Below are 5,380 nucleotides of genomic sequence, written 5' to 3' on the forward strand. Positions count from 1 at the left end.
AGACTTGCCTTGATCCCCTTACTCAGAAGCAATGAAGTGATCTGCTTCCTCCTGGGTGCCCCCACAATGCACTGGGTGTGTTACAGAACTTATCTGGGAATTACACTTACACATGTTGTGTGTGTATCTGCCATGATCTGAAGGACAGAGAGGATAGTCTGTTCATTTTAAATTTTAACCACTCATCAATTGTTTTTTTGTTTTTTTTTTATCTCTTGGCTTTACTTTTCCTCTATTTTTTTTTACTTTTATCCATTTTTTGTGTCTTAGTTATTACAGTGCCCTGGGTATGTGGTAGATTATTTATAAATGTTGGGGCAACAGTGATCTTTTTTTTTTTTCTTCTGAATATGAAATATAAGGCTGCTTCTAGGTTGTCTAAATATTTTAAATTATATACTACCAAATAATAGTAGTCAGCCCAAAGAGATAGAAGTATATATAAAACCTGGCATCTCTGAGTTTTGGGTTTTTTTTTCCCTCTTTATTATTGTCTAAACAAACAAGCAGTCAAAGCAACAGAAAAAACTTTATGCCAGGGAGTCAGTGAGTCATTATCTTCAAACTGTAGATGAAGATACAGAGAGTAGAGGCATCAGAAATCACCTTTTCAAAGCCATATGCAAAGCCGATTCTTGAGAGGTAGAGAATGCTGAGTTCCTTGCTGGATTCTCCACATAACAGAAATCCAAACTGTGAAGTCCCCTTCCCAGAGTTGCCAGCAAAGTCTAAGAATTAGTGGAATTTATCTAATTCTTCTGTTTTCCCTTTGAGAGAGGGATGGTGGGATTTAGTGAATAGATGGGAACTCTCCCTTTTTATTGGTAGAAACCATAATGGAGTCGTTGGCCTGGAGGCCATTTATTCATCTAGACACCGTCTGACCCTGGCTGCCTGGGACAGGAAAGTGGCCCTGGAGTTCTTTCCTGGAAAGTTGAGGGCCCTCGTGGTCCTAGTAGCTCTGGTAGACTTGGCAAGCTCATGGTGGAAATGCCTCTTTACTCAGTCATCCAGGATTGTTTCCAAATGCAGTTTGATCTGATTTTCATTCCACTGGCGACAGCCCACTCTGGGGATTGGTTGAGGGTGTGATTGGTACACCAAGAGTGCTCTTGGGTTTGGGTTTCATATCATGAGTTTTTCCAACAGGCACCAAGCAGTGCAGCAGAGAAAGTTCCCTCTTGAGTGTTGAGACAGTTCTGCTTCTTTTCCCTACACAGCTCGGGGGGGTTGGAATCCCATGAGGGTGTTCTCCTAGGCCCGGCTACTGGTCCACTGAGCCTCACACCTTCTCCACCAGAAGCAGAATTTGCCCTTCTATCTTCAACCTTGAAAAAGCAAACACACAACCCACAGAATCTTATTTTCCCTCTGTAAGTTGTTTGTTCTGTTTTGTTTTTTTACTTTCTCAAACCTGTTCCTATTGTTAACTTCAGTGGACTTAGGTTTTAGTAAATTCTGAAATTGGGTAAAGTAACATTTCCTTTTATTTATCCTATACAGCAGCTTTCTACCTTAAAGGTTTCCCACATGTTTGCTGGTGTTTGGGATGTGGTAAATATTTGTACTCACGCTGCCCAAACCTGACGTGATGCTATGGGACCTCCCCTGTCTTTCATCATCCTGCTAAAAGAGAAACATTGGCTGTAGAAGAGAGTCTGCTATGACAAGGTGGGGATGGCATTCTGGACGCTCTACTGTGCTTCCCTCATGCTTTTCTCTCTCGTGAAGGCCAGATACTTCTGTGCTTCTCTTCTGAGAAAAAGTTAAAGGGTCATGGGAAGTAGAGCTAGGATTGCCACTTGAATTCAGTGATAGAATTACCATGCCTAGGTAGAAGAGGTGACTACTGCTCAGGTCTTTAGCCTACATCGTTGATTTCAGCCTGCAGGGAAGCTCCTAGAACACTTCCTCGCCTATTCAGATGTCTGCCACTCAGATCATTTAGATTTTTAAATCCATGTAGCTAGTTCAGAGCTTAGGCTCTGAGGTCAGGCCACTTTTAGCTGTGGGACTTTGGGCGACCTAGTTATCTTCCCCAAGCTGAAATTTACTGATTGATAAAATAAGGTAGTTATTTTATCTACCTCATCGATAAGGATTAAATAAAGTAATATCTGTAAAAGTCTCAGCTTAGTGCTTGTTTTATAGTAAGAGCAAAAATGTATGTACTCATGACAGAGGACGTACATTAATTTAATTACACGAAGAGGTATAAATAACAAACATCTGAGACTTTTCTGAGAGGCAGTTTGAATGACATAATAGAGGATACTTGGGGCTATCCATTAATTCGTAGCAAAACCAGAGATCAGGTCTGGATATGGATTCATGTTTTTTCAGCAACGCTTATTTAATTTTTTTTGTCATTACTTCAAAATCATTGTATTTTCTTGTTTGGGGGGAATGGTCACCATGGTGTCCAACCCTAAGCATGGTTTATTCTCAAAGAGACAATGAATTTAGAAGACCGACCTCTGCATATCATGACAGGCACCCAGTGAAGAAAGGGAGAATTTCTCTGTGCTGGAGAAACATTCAATGGCGTTTAATTCCTCAGCTTGGCATCTTTTCTGTAAGAGAGCTTCCCTCTGGAAGAGTGATTATTTTTAACTTGTAAATATTAACTAGTGAAATAAGTGTTTAAGGACTTCCAGCGTGGAAAAAAAGTAGTTTTTACTGTGTTTCATAACTTTCTAAAATTAGGGAAAATTGTTTTTTTTTTTTTAAATAAATAAAGTCAGTGTATGTGTTGGTGTTGTCTAGGGTTTTTGCAAATATATTTTATCCACAAATAATACAGGTGGTTTCTTGTAGTTTTAATTTTATTTTTTTCCTGACTAAACTCTGTCAAGTATCTTATTTCTAACTCCTCCTGAGAAAACCCAGCAGTGCAGACAGAGAGCTTCCTTTCAGGACATCAGTCACTGCTAATTGTTAATTGGGCCATAAGCCGCGGGGAATAAAAGAGATGCCTGCATCAGTGCTATAGGCCCTCCTGTAATTAGCAAGTGATATGTTGTTTCATCTGTGCACAATATTTGATTTAATAAATTCTTTTTCTTTCTGAGACTCTAACAAGCTTCCAAGCCAAGGGCACTCAAAGTGAGTATGACAGGTCAGAAATCAAAATTTCCATTGCCCAGCCTTCTTCAAGTTAGGGCTTATTCAACAGAGTAATTGGAGCCATGCTGTAAACTGAACCATGATGGTCACTACTCTGTTTCCAGACACAGCGATACAGATCTTGAATCCAAATGGTCCTAAAATCAAGGCATAGACTCTGTGTCCTAAGGGATCAGTCTTGAATAAAACAGTAATAACGGCCAACATTTATAGAGTGCTTACTGTATGCCAGGCACTACTCAACATGTTTTACCACACATAGATGCGGTGTCCCCCCATCTTAAAAGAAAGAGTACAGCTTTAGAGAGATTGAGTAATAGGTCCAAGGTCTCCCTGCTTCCAACAAAGATCTTGGAAACCGGGTCTGTTTGGTTCGTAACCATTGACCTAAACTTTCTCCCTGAGGAGAATTGAGAATCTAATTTTTTCTCACTTGGGAAAGACCCAATGGGAAGAAACGGAGGACCCCCATCCTATAGAAAAGGAACTTGTCTTTAAAATGGACAAATAAATACAGTGGAAGGTGATGTGATTTTGAAAATCTGTTTTTTACAAACGGGGTGGGGAGAGGGGTTGGGAGAATGAGTGACTACTGAAGCATTCATATAATATTTAAAGAGGTACATATATTCCTGGTAAGCACTGTACCATTAATTGGAAACATAGCACGTGCCTGGCTTTTTACTAAGAACTTTTCAGACACATTTTTAAAAATTAAATTCTCATAACAATCTCATGAGGTTGGTATTATGATTACCATCCCCACGTTACAGATGAAGAAACTGAGTCTCAGAAGAGCTTTCACCAAGGACACACAGCCGGTCCAAGTGTTCATCAAGGGCACACAAATGGCCGTGCACTTACATTTAGTGCTGTCTGACTCTAAAGCCACTAATCCTATCCACTGGGCTACAGCAACACCTTCATAGCTGTTGTAAAGAATACACTGACTGAGTCACCTAAAAAATGAATTCACTGTCTACCACCATCATTTGAATTCTTGAGCTCACTTCACTACATCAAGTCCTGGTTCTCGTCTTGTTTATACACTGCTGCCACAACCACCAGTTTCCTTTCTGTTTGGCTTGATGTTCATGTGCTAATTGAAGTTAACAGTCCCTGTGGCCAAATCATTGCTTCCGGAGTCTATGTCTTGGAATAAGTAGAGTGAACTGAGAACATGAATTATCCTTTAACTGGTTTTTATAATTTGAATATTCTTATTCCTATTGGAGTTTATCTTTGAACTACCAAAAATACTAGAAATAAAGCCAGAAATTTTCAAAATAAGGGGTCACCTGGCACCATGGCCCTGGACCCAGTGGAAAAGGAAGGAAGGCCCCATGGTGTGTTTCATTTATTTTGCTTCCTTACAGGATTTTTTCTGGGTAACTAAGAGCGAGTGAAACTAGGACTCTGGGTTTCGTTGGTGTACTGTTTCACTGGTGAAGGCTGCCCTTGTTTTGAGTTTGTGCTTGTCCTGGACTTGGTTCAGGAGGCAGCTCTATTATCTAACTATGCCATCTTTCAAAGGGGTTGTGTGTATGGGCAGGGGGGATGTTCCAGAGTTCTAAATGCAGAAGTTAAAAAAACAATCAGAGAGAGGAAAAGAGGATAAATGTTCTGTCCTCCGAAAAGGAGATACTCTTAAAACAAGAGGACAAAGGACAGGTCCTCACCCAGGGATACGCCCACGGGAAAGGCACACAGAGCTGTGCAGTCCAAACCAGCAGTCTTAAGAGCATGGGGTTTAGCAAACAATGGTTGCTGTACTCCACCCACACCCTGGAGCTGAATTTCAAGTTCTGAATTTAGACAATACAGCTGGAATTTCTGCAGTTTCATTCCCTGACACATGGAGCTTTGGGCAGCTCTTGTTAAAAATATCTGGACAAATGTTGCAAGAATGAAAACGAATATTTGAAAAGTGAAATATGTCCGTGGTGAGTTGGAGTAAATTCTTCCAGGCAGGATGAAAGAAAATAGCTCTTGAAGAGTGCCTTCAAGCAGGTTAGTAGTTTTATAATGGCTTGAGGATGTAGGATGAGTTTGTTGGAGGGAAAAAAAGATAGGATTATGATTATATCCTTGCTTTTAGGGTAGACTCAGGAAACCTTCATACACAGAAGATAACTTTACATTTGATAAATTATTTGCAAGCCTTGGTGCACCACACTTTCCCTTCTTGACCATAAACTCTTTGAATGCTGGCTGTAAAGAAAGCCTTGGGAAATGTTGCTGCATTAATGTGTTC

The sequence above is a fragment of the Mirounga leonina genome, unplaced genomic scaffold, assembly GCF_011800145.1.
Source record: "Mirounga leonina isolate KUSES-001 unplaced genomic scaffold, KU_Mleo_1.0 Mir_125, whole genome shotgun sequence".
Lineage (NCBI taxonomy): Eukaryota > Metazoa > Chordata > Mammalia > Carnivora > Phocidae > Mirounga > Mirounga leonina.